A 23,804-nucleotide genomic window follows, 5' to 3' on the forward strand; every position below is an offset into this window, starting at 1 on the left:
TGAGTGCAGGTGATTGTTTGGATGTCCAGAACAGCTGGTAACACTAGCTGGGTTCCAGCTGGTGCCACCTTAAAAATACTCAATAATGCAATCTTCTGGTCAGATTAGTCCACTAGTCCAAGCAATTCTACATAGATTTCGTTGGATGCCCCACTAAGTCCAGTGGGAGTTGGTGCTTGGCATATATACTTACTATGTATCCTGAGTTAGCTGCTCTATTTGGTGCCCAAGAATTTCAACATAGCTAGAGTATAAACAGCTTAGACTACTGCCACCCTCTGCAGCTTGGCTTTTTTCCCACCCTGGGAGAAAACAAAACAATCAAACCATTGTAGAGCTGCCGTTTATGACACTAAGCCTTTGGTCTAGATGGGCAGGGTATAAATCTAATAAAATAAATAAATAATAAGATGCCCCTGGGCTCCGGGTCAATGTATACAGTATTTGCAAACACTCTTGTTACATTCTTATTTTACAATTTCAGTAAGTGTACACCTAAGCTGTTCAAGGTGGGAAAAGCCCTAAAACAGAGGTCCCCCAACCTTTTTGGGACCACAGAGCGTTTGGGGGGTGTGGGGTCTGTGTGTAGACTGGTTGGGGGGGGCGGGGGCACCCCCGTGCTCGTGGGAGGGTGTGTCACGCTCATGGAGGGGCGTGTCACGCTTGCGAAGGGGTGTGTCATGCTCGTGGGTGGGCATGTGCCTGCGGAGGGGCAACACGCCCACCTGCAAGCGCAACACTCTCACCCGTTCTCAAAATCTGCCTGGCTTCTAATTTCAGCCCAACTAGGAGTGGGAGCAGTGGCGGCGGCACCTACTTGGCGAGCGCGAGGCTTCCTCATCAGGGGCTCCCAGAAGAGCCTTGCTTCAGAGTTGTCTCCATGGTCCTGGAAGACACAGGAGCAATTCCACCACTGACCCTCCCCGCCTTCCTTTCCTGCCTGCCCCCCCCCCCGAAGCACCCACGCATCCAGAAGAAGAGCCCTCTCCCTGCCCATCAGTCTTCTCCCTCCAAAGGGGCAGAGCTCACGGGTTGGCAGTTTGGCACCACCAGGCTCCTGCTTTTAGGTCTCTCTGTCTCTCCCCCCCTCCCACTGCTCTTCGCGGATCACCTGGCAAGGCACTCCGAAGTGCTCCGGCGATGTGCCAGGGAGGGAGGGGGCGACACAAAGCCCTTACCTGGAGCACCTTGTCAGGCCACCTCTCCAGGCATTGGTAGCACCTCCGCTGCTGCTGCTGTCGCCTCGTCCTCTCTGCGGCTGAGGTAAAGGAGGGGCCCCACTCAACCAGGCCGGATGCTTCTCCTTCCACCCGCCTGACGCTCCTCCACTCCCTGCCCAGATGTGCCATGGGAGGGGGTGATGACAAAAGAAAGCAGCCTTCTCACACGCGCTGCCCTGCCCCCCTGATTTCTATTCGCAGCCTGCCACGGAGAGCTCGCACCCATCCGTCTGTCAGTCTTGATGGTCTGTCACTCGTTCCCTCTGTCTCTCTTCCTTTCCTTTTCCTTTCCTGCTGCTGCTACTTGTTTGTCACTGCTGCCAAGGCTGAAGAGCCGCAGCTAACAAGGGGGAACGAACATTCCGTCCAAGAGAACAAAGCGGCCAGTAGGAGGCACTGCCAGCCTGCCTGCCAACCAATGGGGAGTCACAAAATTGCAACACGCCCACCCACAAGCACAACATGCCCACCCGTGTGTGTGGGCAGGGGTGGAGATCTGTGTCCACGGCCCAGTTGAAGGATGCCCCTGGACTGTCACCAGGCCACGGACCAGGGGTTGGGGGACCCTTGATCTAAACAAACTACACAGGGAGTGCCCCCAGATCGCTTTACACCTAAACCTATGGAGAAAGTTCTCCCCTTAATGGAGCTTCCAATAGGAAATTAGTTCTGGCCCATACCCCATTCCCCACTGCTGATTTATTTAATGGGGAGAAAAAAAACCTTGCACTATATTGAGAGGCCCTTCAGAAGTACCTGGACTTGATCCAAAGGATCATTACTACTCACCACTCTTCTGAGCAGCCTCCTAAGCGAAAATGAGAAATGCCAGGCTCTTGCTGAGACCTATGTCTGGTATACTACTCATAGGGTTCAACAAATAGCCGATGGCAATGGAACAGTTGATCGGCCTGAAGCAGCAGCCCTCATAACCTGAGTTATTGATCCCAGTCCTAATAAGCTTGCTGGGGCCCACTTGCTGAAAGCAGCAAGAAATGCTGCAATTCATGGCCTCAAACTAAGAGTGCCAAAGGCTGTGAAACCTTCACAGAGTATATGTGATTTTTAAAAACCCCAATGAATCCCCAAATGAATTTCTGATGAGGCTCAAGAATAGTTTTCAACGGTACACTCACCTTGATCCGGATTTGGAATCAACAGCCAGCTGTGCCACAGGTGCAGCTCCAAAAGCACCCAGCCATGTGTGAACTGCAGCCACTGAACTGACCGAGTCCTGCTGGTGGTCTGGTCAGACAGCTATACATCAGCTGTAGCACAACTACACAAAAGCACTTTGCACATGTCTCTCTGCTGTCTGTCTACTCATTGCCCTCCTACCCGGAATAACCACGCGAGACCAAGTATGTGGGTAAAACATGGGCCATGCTTTATTGAAGTCCAATCCATTTTCATAAACATTGCCACTCCTTTGGCAAAAAGGGGGAAATAGCACACTGTACCTTGGCATCTCCCTCCTAATTGTGAGAGTCTGATTCAGCCAGCCTGGCTAGTTAGGACTGTGCCCTAAGTCAGGACAAGGCAAAGAAAGATTTGTTTTAGTGCTAACATTTTCTGAATTTGGACCAGGGTTCTGTGGTGACACAAATAGTGCTTTTAATGGCAATTAGTTCTCCAACATCTTCTAATATTCCATTCTTGACTCTTGACCTAAAAAGGAGTAGGTAAATATCTCCACGTCATTAACTAAGGTAGTTGATGGATGCTCATTTGAAGATACTACTTATCATTTATTAGCTTATAAGAAAAACAAAATCAAAACAACCTGACAGCAGCCCAGCAGAAGTATTTATGAACCACAGGACAAGACTTTTATTTTACTCTTGCAAGGAGCCTGGTTGGACTTAAGAGTGTGAGAGACATTTAAATAACTATTAACATGCCACTGAGGACATAGTGAGAGGTGATGTCACATGACGTTTGAGGTCACATGGTTGCTAGAGTGACAGTTGGTCTTTGCCCACTTGCTGCTTTCCTGCCTCAACAGCCATTGGGAGCAGAGTGAGTTAGAGAGACCTTGGCTTTTCAAAATTACTTACATTTACCTTTCATCCGGGCTTAACCATGGACTTTCTCAGCCATTCAGGTTCATAGTTTGTAGAGATGTGGTGAGTGCTCGTATCGATGGCTGAGAAGGAGTGGCAGTCCAACATGATCCGGAGCATGAATTCCTGTCAGTTCATACTCAAGATGGCAGATTGGTAGCAGGTCAGAATTGTTACTCTCCGCCGCTCTGGTCTATTTTTCTTTTCTTTTTTCTTTCTCTTTTTTCTCTACTCCGTTTAAAAGCACTGGTTTGTTTGTCTGCTTGGATGATTCCTTCCCAACCTGCCCTGTATGTTCGTGGTTGTTTGAGTCCGTGGAAGCTGGTAGGAGTGAATAGTGGAGGAAACAAAGGTACAATGGGCGAGACCAGCAAGTCGAGGCAGGGAACAATTACGCTGGGAGCCGGCATCAAAGTTCAAGCAGCGGGAGTCGTTCAAGACAGCTGACTGGAGCCCAAGGGCAGCATGCTGGGAGCCGAGAGCCAGGGGTGCTGGTGGAGTTCTGCCTGGAGGTCGATTCGGGAGAACTTGTTTGGGACTCCGGCGATGACGGCGGGACCTGGCGTGGAGGACCTCACAAGCTGCTGAGAGAACTGGAGGTGCCGAGCATCTTTCAACCTTGGTAGGGTGCTGGTGATTTTTACAGGGTGTTTGGAGCAGGGGGACGGGCGGTGGGGTCTCATGTGTCGTGGGGTCCTGCTGGTTGCTCCCCTGTTTGTTGCCATGCTGCCGATTTTCATCAACAATCACCCCCCCTGCCTTTCTGTATGCCTCAGCGAGGACTCGTTCTCCTTCATTTGGTCTGGAGAACGGCAACAGTGGCACCATTTTCTTTTACAGCTTTCTTATTACTGTTGCCTTGCTGCATGTAAAACAAACACATCTCAAAGTTAAAAGCAGCCTCACGAACAGGACAGTGAGCGGAAGGAGGAGACATTGGGTTCATATTTTCTTTACTAATTTAAGTTATAGTATAATGTGTGGTGGGGGTAACTTTGGGGGAAAATTCTGTGTTTATAATTGTCTCATAGGCATCCTTCAGTCTCGAGAGACTATGGTAACATGCTCTGAATCGAGGAGTGTCCTCTCCAGAGCATGAAGCCCGGGTAAGGTAATATGGAGGATAGGCTGTTACCCAAGCAGCAAATCCCCCCTCTCCACATTGCTGAAATGGTCCAATGGAAAGGCAAGAGCCAATACGACTGGTTCCAGCAACGTCGCAGGAGGTGGCAGAACGACACGAGCTGCCTTCGGGACTCCATCTCCGGATTTTGCCTCGAGGTTAACTCCTGAAGCCTTTTCCATGAGTGGATATAGCCACAAGGCAGTGGAGGTTTGAAATCGGAGTTTTCCTTCTCCGAGATGGACTGCCTTCCATGGCTGACGAGCCCCACCTACCCGGCCTGCTCTTTAATAGTGCAAAAGTATGATCTGATCCTTAAAACTTTCCTGACTCCCTGGCTTATGCAAATATAATTGGCTTTCCTATTTACCATATAATTTACCATATGGTAAATTATATTTACCATATGGTAAATATAATTGTCTATTCTTTAGTGTTTATGTTATTTTAGTTTTCATTTTATGATACCCTAATCTATTTTTGACCACCTTATTGCTAATTGTTTTATGCTTTAGTTGCCCAATTTAAATTCTTTTTTAATTCTTATTTTGGTAAATCATCTAATTTCATAGCTGAGTAATTCAAATATTGACAATTGTATGACCCTGTTGTTATTGTCTATCGTTAAATATTATTTGCAAATTCTCTTATTATTGTTCATTGTATTACTTTAGTGTATCCTGTTTTTCCTTTCTTCTTTCTTGACATGGAGAGGAGAGCCTGCCCCCCAGTGAGGGTTCTAACATTAGTGTCATTATGGGTAGAGGGAGATACGGTGCTGACACAGTGCCTACTTGTTTTAGAAGAACAGTGAACAGATGTCTGAAGGCTGTTCACTGTTCTGGCACTGTGACCCTGCCAGCCTCAAGGTAAGCCGATCAGCCGGCCCTCCACTCTAAACCTGGTGCTATTGAATGCCAGGTCTATGTCCAATAAGTCCCAACTTATACAAGATCTTATTCTGGAGGAGGATGCAGACCTGGCGTGCATAACTGAGACTTGGATGGGTGGGGAATGAGGTGTTGCTCTGACCCTTTCCTGCCCTTCTGGTTATTCAGTCCAGCACCAGGGTAGACTAGAGGAGCGGGGGGGGAGTAGCCATTGTTTACAGAAATATCTTAGAGGTTATGAGGCGCTCCTTGGTGGTGAAGCCGGGCTTGGAGGCCCTTCATGTGTGGATTGGGGGCAGGGACGGTATTGGGATCTTGCTGGGTTACCACGCTCCCCATGACGCAGCCACCTCACTACCAGAGCTGGCGGACTTTGTATCCGCGGCACTGTTGGAGTCCCTGAGGCTTTTGGTCCTGGGTGACTTCAATATCCATGCGGAGGCAGAGGGTTCCGGTCCAGCTCTTGAGTTCTTGGAAACCATGGCTTCCTTGGATATGTCCCAACATGTCAATGGTCCCACATACATGGGTAGCCATATGCTAGACCTGGTTTTCTCCACTGAGCGGAGGGAGTGTGGTCTGATGGTGACTGACCTGGTGTCAGTCCCCTTGTCATGGGCAGATCACCACCCAATAAAATGTAACCTCTCAATGGCACTCCCTCCCCACAGGGAGCATGGACCTATTTTAATAGTCCACCCTCACAGGTTACTGGATCCATTGAGAAGCTCTGGTTGATGGCTGGCTTGCCGCCGCCACTAGGGCCGTAGATAGCTCCTAAATGCCCTCTCAGGCACAGAGCTCAGCCAGGGTCCTGGTATAATTGGGACCTACGAGCAATGAAGTGAAACAGGAGATGGCTAGAGAAAGGAACTGATGGGTTATAATAAGATAGCTCTCAGGATTGCAACTAACCATTACCTGGCTAAGGTAAGGGCTGCTAGACGATCACACTTCACTGACCAGATAAGCGAAGCTCCTAATCAGTAGGCGGAACTTTTCCATATAGTTTGCAATCTATCCGGAATTGGTCTGGGTAATAGGTCTCCCACTAATATCTCACCTGACCAATTTGCAGCATTTTTAAAGCAAAAGTGGAGGCCATCTGCCATGACCTCTCTCCTTTTTTAAATACAGTGGATCGAGCAGAGATGTCCAGCACACCGCCTTGCCCAGTGATTCTCGATTTCTTTCAGCCTGTGATGCCAGATTTGGTGGACAAAGCACTTGATCACTGTCAGGCCACCACTTCCTCCCTTGACCCTTGCCCAGCCTGGCTAATCAAAGCAGCCAGACCTGTAACAATGGAATGGGCCACAGCAATAATTAATGGGTCTCTCCAAGAGGGCAAGGTTCCTCTTGCCCTCAAGGAGACATTCATTAGGCCCATTAGGAAGAAACCTAACTTGGCGGCGTATGATATTGGAAAGTATAGGCTGTCACCAACGTTTCCTTCCTTAGCAAAGTGGTGGAGAGGGTGGTAGCAGACCAGCTTCAGATGCTTTTGGATGAAACCAATGCTCTGGACCCATTTCAGTCAGGCTTCAGGCTGCATTATGGCACAGAAACGGCACTGGTCGCACTGTTGGATGACCTGTTGAGGGAGGCCAATGGGGGCAATATGTCCTTGTTGGTCCTCCTTGATATCTCAGCCGCCTTTGATACCGTCGACCATGGTATCCTCCTGGGGAGGCTCTCCGAGTTGGGAATTGGTGGCCTGGCGCTTGCCTGGCTCCGATCCTTCTTGGAGGACCGTCCCCAGAGAGTACAGCTTGGGGGATTCTTTTTCGTTTTAATTATTTCATCTCAGCAATGATTTAATATAAGTGTTAAAACTATGTTTTAATGGATTTATGATGTTTATTATATTGTTATGTTTTTATCATGTGTGTAAGCCACCCTGAGTAGACTTTGTCTAGGGGGGCGGAGTAAAAATCTAATAAAAGTAAAGTTAAAAAAGTAAAAGATGTACTCTGTATCAACGGACAGGATTGCTTCCTGTTTTGTCTATAGCTCTGAAAAATACATTAAGGCGTTGCCTGGGTAGTGTAGGTTTAAGGTGGTGAGGTCTGGAAGGGCAGTTGATGTGGTACTTTTGAGAGGTTGCTGTTGTTTTTTAAAAGAGATAAATGGATTTGTTAGGGGGCAGCCAGATGTAAACTGGATTTCAATAATAGACTTCCCACACAGATGGGAAAGTGTAGCATTTGTGGTGATCCTTTTCTGGGTGCCCCTTTTCTGATGGAGCCATGGGTGTAGTTGTTGGATATGAAACAGAAATGTTTCATTTCTGAAACATTTGCCCACTCTGGATGATTAATCTGTGTATTTCATCCCTAACATTCATTAGATTGTATTCAGTTAATCTCCTTCCTTAGTACAGTGGTGCCTCACATAGCGAGGTTAATCCGTTCCGGATTAACCTTCGCTATGGCGAAACATCGCTGTACGGAATGTAAAAGCCCATTGGAACGCATTAAACTTAGTTGCGTTCCAATAGGCTGCAAAATTCACCGTTCAGAGAGGTTGCTCCATTGCGGCAGCCATTTTCGCGCCCTCAGTAAGCGAGGGGAGGGTGCGAAAACGCTGCGCGCGGCCATTTCGGGGCTTCCAGCGGCCATTTTGGAGCCACCGAACAGCTGATCTGCAGCATCACTTTGCGAAGATTGGTAAGCGAAACGCTTACCGATCTTCACAAAGCGATTTTTGCCCATAGGTGCCATCGGTATGCGATCGCATTTGCGATCGCTAAAACCTAATTGCTATGCGATTTTGTCGTTCTACGGTGCGCTCGTTAAGCGAGGCACCACTGTAACTGTAATTAGAAAAAAAGTTTTTGTATATGTTGTTCAGAAATGAACAACAGACCTCTTTACATATTGTTTCCAAGTCTGAAGGGTTCCAAAGATTATTGTGTCTGAAATAGTTACCCATTTAACATGTTAATACGCCAGGATCTATTGACTTGTTCAGCTTAATAGTTCTCTTTCTGGGCTGATTTCTCTTGTATTTATTTCCATATTGTGATTGGGTTCTTTTGTGAGTGGGGGCAGGCCAGGAGTTTCGGCGGGAAGAATGGATGGAGATGACGCAGAAGGTACAAAAACCGGTTCTTTATTCCGATTAACATCAAATGTTCCCAAACCGAAGGGATCCAACAACTCAACATCAGTTAACACATGATAATGTTTCCCTTTTACATTTTTATCTTCTTTTGTATCTTTCAAACTCTTTCACATTCGCCCATGCGGTTTGGTAGATCTTAGTGTCTCCATGAATGCATTTAACCACTAAACCTTCCTCCGATTTGTCAGTCTTTAAAGTTCTCCTGCAGCCAGTATTGGTCAATGTTTTCTTCTTCTCCCCATTTACCCAAGCAACTACCTCCCAACCTGACTGTCCCCCATCATTGCGCACTCTAGACTGGTTTAAACCTCCTACCCAAGAGCAATCAGTTCCTGGGCAATCTCGGCATAAATGGCTGGGGGCGCCACAGCCGTAGCAGATTAGACTCCCAAAGACGCGATCGTCTACCAATATCGGTCGAACAGGACGAGGTCCCATTGGTTCGAATGGGCGACCACGTGGTCAAGCTGCTCCCAGAGCGTCCATGCTGCGTCGTGTGTTGCTGCTGGGTGTTGGAGCGGCTGCCTTCTCATGAGTGCGAACACGTTCTGTAGAAGAGGTGGAGCTCTCTCCCCCTGCCTCTTCTGATACGCAGTAATCTTCCACTAGGTGGAGCGCTGCTTCTAGCTGTTTGGGATTATTCTCCTGCATCCAACTGTTTATATTCCCGCTCAAAGTGGTCACCAGCTGTTCCATTATAATCATCTCTAATAACTGCTCCTTCGTCTTCTCCTCTGGCTTAATCCATCTAGTTAAATTAGCTCTCATACGTTGCACTAATGTTCGAGGGTGCACGCCTGGTTTTAACTTTAGTTCTCAGAACCTTTTCCTGTACACCTCTTCTGTCAGATTTAATGTCTGTAACATTTCTGTTTTCACCATATTATATTGAGCCGCTTCAGCGGGACTCAACATGTCTACCACCTCTTGCAATAAACCAGTCAAACATGGTACCAAGATTAGTGTTCATTGCTCTTTGGGCCAGCCAGCTGCTACTGCCACCCTTTCAAACTTATGCAGGTAAGCTTCTGGATCATCGGTATTACTCATTTTTTGTATTCGGATGGGCACTGGACTGGCTACTAAACCATTCTTTATCACTACATTATTTTTCACTCTTTTATCCTTGTCTGTTTCTTGTTTCATCCTCCTCCTTGTTAACATAGTCTGTTGTTCGGTTAAGTTCTCTATCATTCTCTCCTGTCTCTCTATGGTTCTCATCATTCTTGTCTTCTCTTCTCGCTCTGCCCATTGGCCCGCCCCACGTTGGGTGCCACTTTGATTGGGTTCTTTTTGCCACATTGCTTCCACCCACACACTTTTCCCAACATAGTGTCACGTTCCCGGGGGTTACAACAGCCAAGGTTCGATAAACCAGTCCAGGGGCAGGAATACCAAGAATGCAAAGCCAATGTCTATAAACCAACTCACAGAATGCAGTCCAATGTCAGAGTCCAGAATCCAATACACAGCATAGTCCAGGGTCAGAGTCCAAAGTCCAATACCAGCGTAGTCCAAGGGCAGAGTCCAGAGTTCAGGATCAGGAACACGGTACAAGAAGCGTGGATGCAAGCCAAGGTTTTGACTCTTTGCTTCCACAGAATTTCTGGCTTCACTGGGAGCTGTTTTATAGTAAAACAGCTCCTTGAGCTGCTGAAAAGCTTTCTATCCTGCTAATACTCAGGACTAGATGAACGTAGGTTTCTGTGGACAGCCTTTGAGCGATCCTCTGATCTCCTTGTCCTACGTTTTCCCCGAAGCCTGGCCCGAAGCTTGTCTGCTGTGGAAGGAGAATCTGGAGGCGGTTCAGGTGTTTCTAAACTCACAGCATTCTCTTCAGCCTCAGTTAACCCTTCTGGGTCCAGGTCTTCGGATGCACTCATGACACTATCCCCCTCCCCAGGACTCCCCCCTTCAGATGGGCCGGGTCGATCGGGATGGGTAGCATGGAACTGCTGTATGAAATCAGGGGCGTGTAGATTACTGGCAGGTTCCCACGATCGATCCTCAGGACCGTAACCCTCCCAATCCACAAAATACTGAAGACCCCCTCGGTGGATTCGGGAGTCCAGGACCTCTCGGACCTCATATTCTTCCTCGCCATCGATCAGAACAGGTGGAGGTGGAGCCAGGGGTGAGGGTCAAGCAGGGTCCAGGGCCGAGACAGGAACAAGGAGGGATTGATGGAAAACCGGGTGGACACGGAGAGTATCTGGAAGTTGTAGCCGGACATTTGTTCTGTGATTTCATAGGGTCCTATAAACCAAGGGTCCAACTTACGGGTTCGGCCAGGTCGGCGAAGGTGACGGGTAGAAAGCCAGACCTGGTCTCCTGGTTTCAGAGGTGGCCCTTCTTGTCACTTCCGGTCGGCCGCTGTTTTATAAGCTTCTTTAGCCTGCTGAAGCTGCTCTTGGAGTAAGTCTTGGAGGGCCTGTAACTTGCGTATATGGTCATCGGCAGCAGGAACCATGGTCGAGGGTAGAGTAGCCGGGAAAAAGCGAGGATTGTACCCATAGTTGGCTTCAAAGGGTGTCTGTTCTGTAGATGTGTGCACAGCGTTATTGTAAGCAAATTCTGCCAGGGGTAAGAGGGTAGCCCAATTATCTTGCTGATAGCAGGTGTAGCAACGGAGACACTGTTCCAGGCTGGCATTGGTACGCTCGGTCTGTCCATCTGTTTGAGGGTGATAATGCTGACGACAAGTGCACCTGGGTACCCAAACTGGAGTGTAAGGCTTGCCAGAACCGGGAAGTGAACTGGGAACCACGATCAGAAATTAGGTGCGTCGGGAGACCATGTAGACGGAAAACATGATGGAGGTAGAGTTGAGCGGTGTCAGGGGCTGTGGGAGGTTTGGAACATGGGACAAAATGAGCCATCTTACTAAGATACAGGTATACCCTTGTGACTGCGGGAGATCTGTGATGAAATTCAAGGATACTGTGTCCCAAGGGCCGGCCGGTACAGGTAATGGTTGCAGCTGGTACGTCCTTGGCTCGACAGCAAACCTCGCAGGAACCAACATATCGGGCAACGTCAGCTCGAACCTGGGGCCACCAGAACTCTCGTGTGAGCAAGTGCAGAATTTTGTATTGACCAAAATGTCCGGCAGGAGGGGAATCATGAGTCAGATGGAGGACCTGAGCTCGGAGGGGCCCCGGAGGAATATATACGCGTCCACAATGTAATAGGAGGCCCTGGTGGCTGGTAAAGTCATTGACCGAGCCCTCTTGAAGTTCCTGCAGACGTTGCTTGGCCCAGGAATCTGGAACTTGGCTGGCTCGAATCTCTTCAGCCAGGGAGCGAGTGGTTACGGCTGCAAAGACTGAAGGAGGCAGGATCGGTGAAATCGGGGTTTCTTCAGAGGCCGGAACGACGTATTCTGGTTTGTGGGACAAGGCATCAGCTTTCCGATTCTGGGTATGCGGGATATAAGTAATACGGAAGTCGAACCGGGAGAAAAAGAGACTCCATCGGATTTGGCGTTGGTTAAGGCGTCGGGCTGTTTGTAAGTGTTCCAGGTTTCGATGATCTGTCAAAACTTGGACTGGGTGATGGGCCCCTTCGAGGTAATGCCTCCAAACCTCGAATGCCATTTTGATGGCCAAAAGTTCTCGCTCCCAGATGGTGTAATTACGCTCTGAAGGTGTCAACTGCCGGGAGTACAACGCACAGGGCTGCAGTGGTTGTGAGGGGTCCTCCCGCTGGGACAGTATTGCGCCCAGGGCAACACTGGAGGCATCTGTTTCCACGGTAAATGGTATCCAGGGATCCGGATAGCGTAGGATGGGCTCAGTGGTAAAATGGGTCGTTAGGGTGGTAAAGGCATGATCTGCCTCCGGAGTCCAACGGAATGGCTCTTTGGGCCGGAGGAGGCAGGACAGTGGCATGGTTACATCCGCGCAAGATGGCAGTAATAATTCGCGAAGCCAAGATACCGTTGTACATCCTTACGATTCCAAGGTTTCTGCCAGTCCAGTACCGTCTCGATCTTCTTGGGGTCCATCTGGATCCCCTGGGGAGATACAATGTGACCCAGGAACTCGACTTCTCGCAGGTTAAATTCGCATTTCTCCAGCTTGGCGCAGAGTCAATGTTCTCGTAACCGTTGTAAAACCTGGCGAACATGTTCCGTATGCCGAGTGGGGTCTCGGGAATAAATCAGAATGTCATCCAGGTAAACGATTACAAAGCTATCGAGCAAGTCCCGAACGATGACATTCATGAATCGCTGGAACACCGCTGGAGTGTTGGTTAATCTGAAAGGCATGACTAGATATTCATACTGGCCATAACGCATTCCAAAAGCCGTCTTCCACTCGTCGCCATCACGAATTCGCACCAAATTATAGGCGCCACGGAGATCCAACTTGGTATAGACTTGGGCCCCTTTAAGGCGATCCAGAAGCTCGCCGATCAAGGGTAGAGGGTAGCGGTCTCTAACAGTTATCTTGTTCAGAGCTCTGTAATCATTGCAGGGGCGGAGCTCCCCACCCTTCTTTTTAACAAAGATGACAGGAGCAGACAGAGGTTACGTAGATGGCTGGATGAATCCCCGTTTCAGATTTTTATCCAGAAAGGCCCTCAAGGCTGCGAGTTCAGGTTCCGACATGGGGTAAATCCGTGCCACAGGAAGGGGCGCCCCAGACACCAAATTAATAGCACAGTCAAATGGTCGGTGCGGAGGTAGTTGATCAGCCCCCTTCTCCTCAAAGACATCAGCAAAGTCCTCATACTCCGAGGGGATTACGGATTTGTCTGCTGACCCTGCTGCGGCCAAGGTGGCTGGTGGATCCAGATGCGTACACGGATCCCTGAAACTTAACTCTCCTCATGTCCAGTCCATTAGGGGTTATGGGTTTGGAGCCAGGAAAGTCCCAAAATAAGTGGAAAACGGGGCATGCGGGCGATGTTGAACTGTAGTTGCTCCTGATGCTGTTGAACCTGGAGGATGACCGGTTGGGTTTCTTGGGTCACGGGACCGGAGTGAAGGAGACGTCCATCTATGGATTCGACTAGGGTTGGGATCTCTTTATCTTGTACAGGGATCCGGTGCTGTTTCACAAAAGTGGTGTTGATGGAACAGCAATCCGCCCCAGTCAGTTCATACCATCTTACGCGGATGTAACCACGCCACTGTCCCGCCACCTCCAGCCCACAGAGCCGTTCCTTTGGACTCCGGAGGGAGATCATGCCTTTACCACCCTAAAGACCCGTTTTACCACTGAGCCCATCCTACGCTATCCGGATCCCCGGCTACCATTTACCGTGGAAACAGATGCCTCCAGTGTTGCCCTGGGCGCAATACTGTCCCAGCGGGAGGACCCCTCACAACCACTGCAGCCCTGTGCGTTGTACTCCCGGCAGTTGACACCCTCAGAGCGTAATTACACCATCTGGGAGCGAGAACTTTTGGCCATCAAAATGGCGTTTGAGGTTTGGAGGCATTACCTCGAAGGGGCCCGTCACCCAGTCCAGGTTTTGACGGATCATCAAAACCTGGAACACTTACAAACAGCCCGACGCCTTAACCAACGCCAAATCCGATGGAGTCTCTTTTTCACCCGGTTCGACTTCCGTATTACTTATGTCCCGCATACCCAGAATGCGCCGTTCCGGCCTCTGAAGAAACCCCGATTTCACCGATCCTGCCTCCTTCAGTCTTTGCAGCCGTAACCACTCGCTCCCTGGCTGAAGAGATTCGAGCCAGCCAAGCTCGAGATTCCTGGGCCAAGCAACGTCTGCAGGAACTTCAAGAGGGCTCGGTCAATGACTTTACCAGCCACCAGGGCCTCCTATTACATTGTGGACGCGTATATATTCCTCCGGGGCCCCTCCGAGCTCAGGTCCTCCATCTGACTCATGATTCCCCTCCTGCCGGACATTTTGGTCAATATAAAATTCTGCACTTGCTCACACGAGAGTTCTGGTGGCCCCAGGTTCGAGCTGACGTTGCCCGATATGTTGGTTCCTGCGAGGTTTGCTGTCGAGCCAAGGACGTACCAGCTGCAACCATTACCTGTACCGGCCGGCCCTTGGGACACAGTATCCTTGAATTTCATCACAGATCTCCCGCAGTCACAAAGGGTATACCTGTATCTTAGTAAGATGGCTCATTTTGTCCCATGTTCCAAACCTCCCACAGCTCCTGACACCGCTCAACTCTACCTCCACCATGTTTTCCGTCTACATGGTCTCCCGACGCACCTAATTTCTGATCGTGGTTCCCAGTTCACTTCCCGGTTCTGGCAAGCCTTACACTCCAGTTTGGGTACCCAGGTGCACTTGTCGTCAGCATATCACCCTCAAACAGATGGACAGACCGAGCGTACCAATGCCAGCCTGGAACAGTGTCTCCGTTGCTACACCTGCTATCAGCAAGATAATTGGGCTACCCTCTTACCCCTGGCAGAATTTGCTTACAATAACGCTGTACACACATCTACAGAACAGACACCCTTTGAAGCCAACTATGGGTACAATCCTCGCTTTTTCCCGGCTACTCTACCCTCGACCATGGTTCCTGCTGCCGATGACCATATACGCAAGTTACAGGCCCTCCAAGACTTACTCCAAGAGCAGCTTCAGCAGGCTAAAGAAGCTTATAAAACAGCGGCCGACCGGAAGTGACAAGAAGGGCCACCTCTGAAACCAGGAGACCAGGTCTGGCTTTCTACCCGTCACCTTCGCCGACCTGGCCGAACCCGTAAGTTGGACCCTTGGTTTATAGGACCCTATGAAATCACAGAACAAATGTCCGGCTACAACTTCCAGATACTCTCCGTGTCCACCCGGTTTTCCATCAATCCCTCCTTGTTCCTGTCTCGGCCCTGGACCCTGCTTGACCCTCACCCCTGGCTCCACCTCCACCTGTTCTGATCGATGGCGAGGAAGAATATGAGGTCCGAGAGGTCCTGGACTCCCGAATCCACCGAGGGGGTCTTCAGTATTTTGTGGATTGGGAGGGTTACGGTCCTGAGGATCGATCGTGGGAACCTGCCAGTAATCTACACGCCCCTGATTTCATACAGCAGTTCCATGCTACCCATCCCGATCGACCCGGCCCATCTGAAGGGGGGAGTCCTGGGGAGGGGGATAGTGTCATGAGTGCATCCGAAGACCTGGACCCAGAAGGGTTAACTGAGGCTGAAGAGAATGCTGTGAGTTTAGAAACACCTGAACCGCCTCCAGATTCTCCTTCCACAGCAGACAAGCTTCGGGCCAGGCTTCGGGGAAAACGTAGGACAAGGAGATCAGAGGATCGCTCAAAGGCTGTCCACAGAAACCTACGTTCATCTAGTCCTGAGTATTAGCAGGATAGAAAGCTTTCCAGCAGCTCAAGGAGCTGTTTTACTATAAAACAGCTCCCAGTGAAGCCAGAAATTCTGTGGAAGCAAAGAGTCAAAACCTTGGCTTGCATCCACGCTTCTTGTACCGTGTTCCTGATTCTGAACTCTGGACTCTGCCCTTGGACTACGCTGGTATTGGACTTTGGACTCTGACCCTGGACTACGCTGTGTATTGGATTCTGGACTCTGACATTGGACTGCATTCTGTGAGTTGGTTTATAGACATTGGCTTTGCATTCTTGGTATTCCTGCCCCTGGACTGGTTTATCGAACTTTGGCTGTTGTAACCCCCGGGAATGTGACACCCCTCCAACTGCAGGAGATAGGGGTGGAAACCACATGGGATCCCTTTTGTCTCCAAAGCCGTGAAAGTTTGAACTGTCCCTGAAATCCATCTCCCTCCTGCTCCACACTTATCTTTCTTGGCTGCGTCTGGTGGATCTGGCAGCAATCCTCCTCCACTCATGAGTTTGGGGAAATCTTTCACTAGCTTAGCAACACAATCTCTCTCTGCTCCTTTTTCTACTGTCTGGACTGCTTCATCCTTCAACTCCAACTGCCTGTACCCCCTCCTTTCCTCCTCCTTTATCTCTTCTTTCTCCCCCTCCTTTGTGCCTTCCGCCAAGACCACTTCTATGGCTTTATTGTTCCCTCCTATGTCATCCAGATTTATTAATTCTCCATCCCTCATTTACTTCGACTTGTTCTTTCGGGGAGGATGGCACACTGCCCATCTCTTGCTCATACATATTCATCGTGTTAATTACTTGCTCAAAACGTAAAGAGATAGTAGTTTATAAATAATACATATCACGTAACTATATTCTAGGTGAAACAACATATCTTATGGTTAGACATTGACCAGGTAAGGGATCAAAACTCAAATTAGATTTATTTATTTTTTACTACCTTCCCTTCTCATACAGGCCAAGACACCGACCAGGTAGGAGATCAAACCTAATTTTGGTTTATTTTTTCCATTTTTACCACCTTCCCTCCTTATGCAGGTGAAGACATTGACTAGGTAAGGAATCAAAACCAATTTCTGTTCATTTTTTGCATTTTAACTGCCTTCCCTCCTTATACAGGCCAAGACACAAACCAGGTAAGAGATCAAACCTAATTTTGGTTTATTATTTCCATGTTCACAACCTTGCCTCCTTATACAGCCTACGACACCAACCAGGTAGGATATCAAATCTAATTTTGGTTTATTTTTTCCATTTTTACCACCTTTCCTCCTTATGCAGGTGAAGACATTGACCGGTAAGGAATCAAAACCAATTTGTGTTTATTTTTTCCATTTTAAGTACCTTTCCTCCTTGTTCAGGTAAAGAAACTGAGAAGGTAAGAGATGGAAAAATGGATTTTTTTGCATTTTTACCACCTTCCCTCCTTATACAGGTAAGGACATCAACCAGGTAAGAGAGCAAAACTGGTTTTGGTTTATTTTTTTCCAGCTTTACTGCCTTCCCTCCTGTGCTGTGATGTTTTTTGTGTTTTGGTATGGTTTTTTCCCCAGCCCCATCGCATTTGGGCTGGCTGTGTGTATGTGGAGGGTGTTCGTGTGTTTTTTTTTCCCAGCCCCATGGCATTCTGCTAGGGCTGGCTGTGTGTGCGGGGGTTGTGTTTTCCCCCCAGTCCCATCACATTCCGCTGAGACTGGCTGTGTGGGGGTGTTGTTTTTGAGTGTTTTTTCCCAGCCCCATAGCATTCTGCTGAGGCTGGCTGTGTGCGGGGGCATTGTGTTTTTTCCCTCAGCTCCATGGCATTCCGCTGGGGCTGGCTCTGTGTGTGTGGGTTTTTTAGTGTTTTTTCCCAGCCCCATAGTGTTCCGCTGGGGCTGGCTGTGTTTTTTGTTTGTTTTCATGTGTTTGTTTTTCGGCCCCAGCACATTCCTATGGGGCTTCCAGTGTTTTATTTTTATTTTATTTATTTTTTGTGTGTGTTTTTCCCGGCTGGAATGGACTAATGACGTTTCTATATACTATATTCCTATGGGAAATGGTGCTTTAACTTACGACAATTTCAAGTTATACACATCTAGAATGGATTATAGTCGTAAATCGAGGCACCACTGTAGTAGGTGTGGTTGCTGACCTTGAGCCAGATATCCTGGAGAGTGAATTCAAGTGGACCTTAGAAAGCATGGCTAACAACAAGGCCAGTGGAGGTGATGGCTTTCCAGCTAAACTATTTAAAATCTTAAAAGACAACACTGTTAAGATGCTACACTCAATATGCCAGCAAGTTTGGAAAACTCAGAGGAGGCCAGAGGTTTGGAAAAAATCGGTCTACATTGCAATCCCAAAGAAGGGCAGTGCCAAAGAATGCTTCAACTACCGTACAATTGTACTCATTTCACACGCTAGCAACGTTATGCTCAAAATCCTCCAAGGTAGTCTTCAGCAGTATGTGGACCGAGAACTCCCAGAAGTACAAGCTCAATTTCGAAGCGGCAGAGGAACTAGAGACCAGATTGCTAACATGCAATGGATCATGGAGAAAACCAGAGTTCCAGAAAAACTGCTTCATTGACTACGCAAAAGCCTTTGTGTGGACCACAGCAAACAATGGGAAGTTCTTAAAGAAAGGGAGTGCCTGACCACCTTATCTGTCTCCTGAGAAATCTATATGTGGGACAGGAAGCAACAGTTAGAACTGGATATAGAACAACTGATTGGTTCAAAATTGGGGAAGGAGTACAACAAGGCTGTGTATTGCCTCCCTGCTTATTTAACTTATACAGTGGTGCCTCGCTTAACAATTGCCTCGTTAAACAACGAAACCGCTTTATGATGAAGTTTTTGCGATCGCTTTTGCAATCGCAAAACAATGTTCCTATGGGGAAAATTACTTAACAATGATGGGTTCCCTGCTTCGGAAACCAATTTTTCGCTAAATGATGATTCAGAAACAGTTGATTTGCGGTTCTAAAATGGCCACCCGCTGTGCAAAATGGCTCCCCGCTTTGTTTTCAGGATGGATTCCCCGCTTTACAGGCAGCGAAAATGGCCGCCCCTATGGAGGATCTTCGCTGGATGGTGAGTTTCCAGCCCATTGGAACACATTGAACCAGTTTCAATGCATTTCAATGGGCTTTTTCGTTTCGCAAGACGATGTTTTTGTAAGACAGCGATTTCAACGGAACGAATTAACATTGTCTTGCGAGACACCACTGTATGCAGAATACATCATGCGAAAGGCTGGTTTGGATAAATCCCAAACCGGAATTAAGATTGCCAGAAGAAATATCAACAACTTCAGATATGCATATGATACCACTCTGATGCCAGAACGTGAGGAGGAATTAAAGAACCTCTTAATGAGGGTGAAAGAGGAGAGCGCAAAAAATGGTCTGAAGCTCAATATCAAAAAAACTAAGATCATGGCCACTGGTCCCATCACCACCTGGCAAATAGAAGGGGAAGAGATGGAGGCAGTGACAGATTTTATTTTCTTGGAATCCATGATCACTGAAGATGGTGACAGCAGCCATGAAATTAAAAGACGCCTGCTTCTTGGGAGGGAAGTGATGACAAACCTAGACAGCATCTTAAAAAGCAGATACATTACCTTATCAACAAAGGTCCACATAGTCAAAGCTATGGTTATTCCAGTTGTAATGTATGGAAGTGAGAGCTGGACCATAAAGAAGATTGACCGCTGAAGAATTGATGCTTTTGAATTGTGGTGCTGGAGGAAACTCTTGAGAGTCCCCTGGACTGCAAGGAGAGCAAATCTATCCATTCTGAAGGAAATCAACCCTGAGTGCTCACTGGAAAGAAAGATCCTGAAGCTGAAGCTCCAATACTTTGGGCATCTTATGAGAAGACTTCCTGGAACAGACAATGATGTTGGGAAAGTGTGAAGGCAAGAGGAGAAGGGGACAACAGAGGATGAGATGGCTTGACAATGTCATAGAAGCTACTAACATGAATTTGACCCAACTCCGGGAAGTAATGGAAGATAGGAGGGCCTGGCTGGCTCTGGTCCATGGGGTCACGAAAAGTTGGACACGACTTGACTAAACACCAAAATAGGTTATTGGCAGAAGATGTAAGTAAATGTTTGGGAGGAACACAAGGTCCTATCCAGACCTGCTCTCTCCTATATATACTTCACACATTTTGTCTCCATCTCACTCCTTAGCCAAATCTTCACACACACACACTCAGTCCCTACATCTGAATTCATCCACTATCACACTGACCAGCCCTCCCCACACCACCCTCCCTCCAGAAACTGACAGAACATGTCTCTTCTCCTCCTACCCACAATCCCCCATCATTGCTCTTCATATGCACATACCCAGACATACTATTAATACAGTATTTAAAAAAAAAACATCACCTCTAGACCCACGCAACTCCCCTCTCATACGTACACCACCTTCTTCCCAGCTGTATGGCTCCCTTACAGGAGATCCTCCCCTCCCAATCCCACACCATGCCACATGACGCCTCCTCTGCCCCACATAGACAAAAAGCATCCCACTATGCACTCCCCTCATCGCTTCCATGCCCCACATGCCCAACAGCCCTAACCAATCCCTCACACCATTTATAACATGCCCCCCACAACTCACCCCTCAATAGAGGGGTTAAAATCAGTTGTGTTCCTAGTTAACTCCAACACTTGAGTCCATCTCTGTATTTCTGGAGCTGGTGGGCAATGTATACCTCTGCCGGCGTGGATTCATACACTGGCTTGGAACTATTTTTCCCACATATCCTGATCTGACATAGGCAGGTAGAGGCAGCAATTGGCGCTTCCCACAAGGCTGTGCTGGGGATGGATGTTGGTGCAATTATAAGATCCTTCTGCCCCCGGCCAGCCCTTTTTCCTTTGAGTTAACTTGCCCGCCCTGGGTCCAGTGTGGCTGAGGTGGTCGCTTCGGGGCCGGATAGGAATTTTGGGTCCGTCTTACCTGATTGGCATATAAAAGGTGGGCGGACGTATTTTTGCCTATCCCACACTGTTTACCCATGGGATTCTGAGGGCTATTTAGGTTTGAATCACGTTTAAATAGGTCAAACTGTCAGGTAGTGCAGAAGAGAAGGTGAGTTTCATTGAGCTCCCAAAAAGCACATGGGGTCCTACTGCACCCAGCATCACAGCAACCAGGATCTAGCATTTCACTTGCTGGGATGAGAGGTGAATAATGTATAGTCCCATCCATTGCATGTCTTAGTTCTAGACAATTGGATGGATAGCAGATAGGGAGGTTTTTCTTCCCATTCGGTTGCCAGGAGGGTACAAGCTGTTCAGGGGACAGCTCTGACCAGGGGTTTGGGGCTCACCCACTTAGGATTGGAGAGGGGGTAAGAGATACCCCTAGAGCCTGCCCCAGGGATCCACATGACGTCCAGGTCTTTCTGCAGGATGAGAGTGATTGGAGGTTAAAAGCAATAAAGTGTGGCCCTAGTTAACTCCAACATCTGTGTCTGTCTCTTTATTTCGGGAGTGGGTGGGCAGAGATTAAATAACAGTGGTGGAGGAAAACATTGAATATTAATTTCATGAACTTTTAAATATCATGTGAATAAATCAACAGTGTTTTGGAAATTCATAGTATTACTGTATATTTGTCATGAGTGCATCTGAAGACCTGGACCCAGAAGGGTTAACTGTGGCTGAATAGAATGCTGTGAGATTAGAAACACCTGAACCGCCTCCAGATTCTCCTTCCACAGCAGACAAGCTTCGGGTCAGGCTTCAGGAAAAACGTAGGACAAGATCAGAGGATCGCTCAAAGGCTGTCCACAGAAACCTACGTTCATCTAGTCCTATTAGCAGGATAGAAAGCTTTCCAGCAGCTCAAGGAGCTGTTTTACTATAAAACAGCTCCCAGTGAAGCCAGAAATTCTGTGGAAGCAAAGAGTCAAAACCTTGGCTTGCATCCACGCTTCTTGTACCGTGTTCCTGACCCTGAACTCTGGACTCTGCCCTTGGACTATGCTGGTATTGGACTTTGGACTCTGACCCTGGACTACGCTGTGTATCGGACTCTGGACTTTGACGCTGGACTTCCTTCTGTGAGTTGATTTATGGACATTGGCTTTGCATTCTTGGTATTCTTGACCCTGGACTGGTTTATCAGACTTTGGCTGTTGTAACCCCCAGGAACGTGACAATATTCCAAAGTGTCAATAGTCAACAAGGGACCACAGTAGAATATTTTAACTACAAAAATTCTCAAATTTTATTGATTGATTGGTTGATTGGTTGGTTGATTTGATTTGTATCCCGCCCATCTGGTCTATGCGACCACTCTGAGTGGCTTCCAATATAATACAAACAAATTAATAAAAGCACATAGTTATATAAATCTACAAATGAAAATGTGGAAACCAAGAAAATAAATAAATAAAGGACAAATGAGAAGAGAGAATCAAGTATTGACTGGAGGGAAGGCCTGAATAAACATCCATGTTTTTACTTGGCTTTTAAAGATATCCTGCTTTCCAGACAGTTTACATGTCTCCTCTACATTTTCTCTTTTGCATTCTTTTTCAACAGCTCCACAGTTCATCCCTAAAGCAGTCTTGACTGCCACTAGCAAAGTTCCATCTCCCACCCCTCCAAATGTAGGATATCCACAAGGATAATCACAGGCCTGACACTATACTGATTTCCTACTGATTCTGCCTCTTATCATACAAGAGGTGAATTACTGAGATGGGGCTCACATGATCAGCATTGCTGATTTGTCAAGAAAACATCAAACTAGTGGTATTCCCATTTGGACATAAGAAAAAAAGCTCTCTTGATCCTGAAGGATAGAGGTCCAAGGTTTGGACCCTTACAAATTTTAAACAGAAGTTTCCAAGAGCTGCAGATGGAGATGGTGTTTGTAGCAATCTCTGACAGATTGTTACCGCTGATCATGCAGGTAAAAGGTAAAATGAATGGAAGAAGCAGTGCAGAAAGAATAATCAATTATTGGTCTCAATACAACACAATATCATTGTTTGGAGTTGTTGCATGCACGGTCAGAATGGCCACAATGACATCCAGCCTCTAATAGGAAAGGGATGAGCAGACCACTGTCTCTTCAATTGGACATGTTGGAGTAAGATGTTCCTTGCTTAAAAATTGAATTTCCTTTTTTCCTCTTTCAATCTGCATTTGGTTAGGCAGAAGGGGATGGGTGATTCAGAAGTCATATACTGGGGAATGGAAAGGAATAGTGGAGTATTGGATGGTAGCACTCTTTGTGGTACATGGCGGGTATGTCCTACATGCAACTAAACTACATCAGGGCCTGAAGACAGAATTCTACTCACACTGAAGCAAAACTGCTCCCTTTCAGTCTTTGGTACTACTACACATGTTCAACTACTGGGTGACAATAACAATCTATTTTGAAATACAGTGGTGCCTCGCTTAACGAGCGCACCGTTTAACGAAGAATCCGTATAGCGATCCCTTTTGGGGGATCGCTATACGGATCTGCCCCAATTGCCGCACTCGCTTTGCGACGATTGGGGCGTCCGGCAGCCATTTTGGAGCTGCCGATCAGCTGATCGGCGGCTCCAAAATGGCCGCCGCATGACCCGAAATGGCCCCTATCAGTGTTTTCGCGCCCTCCCCTTGCTTATGGCCGCGGATGACCCGAAATGCTCCCCCGCAGCGTTTTCGCGACCTCCGTAAGCAAGGGGAGGGCGCGAAAACACTGATAGGGGCCATTTCGGGTCATGCGGCGGCCATTTTGGAGCCGCCGATCAGCTGTTCGGCGGCTCCAAAATGGCCGCCGGACGCGAAAACATCGCTGGAGGGGTAAGTTTGGACGCTTATTGGAACGCATTAAACTAAGTTTAATGTGTTCCAATAGGCTTTCCTTACCCGCACAGCGATGTTTTCGTATAGCGAAGGTTAATCCGGAACGGATTAACCTCGCTATACGGGGCACCACTGTATGTTGTGTTCTGCCTACACGGAAGAAACAAATATAAAATAGTCTTTGTTCTACTAGATACCAAGATTCCTTTCCTTTTTGTTTGTTCCTTGTTGGCCACGGAGGGGGGGGA

At 47.9% G+C, this 23,804-nt stretch overlaps 1 long non-coding RNA gene across 1 annotated transcript; it reads left to right on the forward strand.

Annotated features, from left to right (window-relative positions):
* The first annotated feature begins 3,196 nt into the window (after positions 1-3,196).
* LOC144583654 (uncharacterized) lies at positions 3,197-3,635 on the forward strand. Its single transcript, XR_013537566.1, has 2 exons — positions 3,197-3,239; positions 3,317-3,635. It is a non-coding gene; the product is annotated as an uncharacterized LOC144583654 (long non-coding RNA).
* The last annotated feature ends 20,169 nt before the right edge of the window (positions 3,636-23,804 follow it).

Source organism: Pogona vitticeps, chromosome 6, assembly GCF_051106095.1.
Source record: "Pogona vitticeps strain Pit_001003342236 chromosome 6, PviZW2.1, whole genome shotgun sequence".
Lineage (NCBI taxonomy): Eukaryota > Metazoa > Chordata > Lepidosauria > Squamata > Agamidae > Pogona > Pogona vitticeps.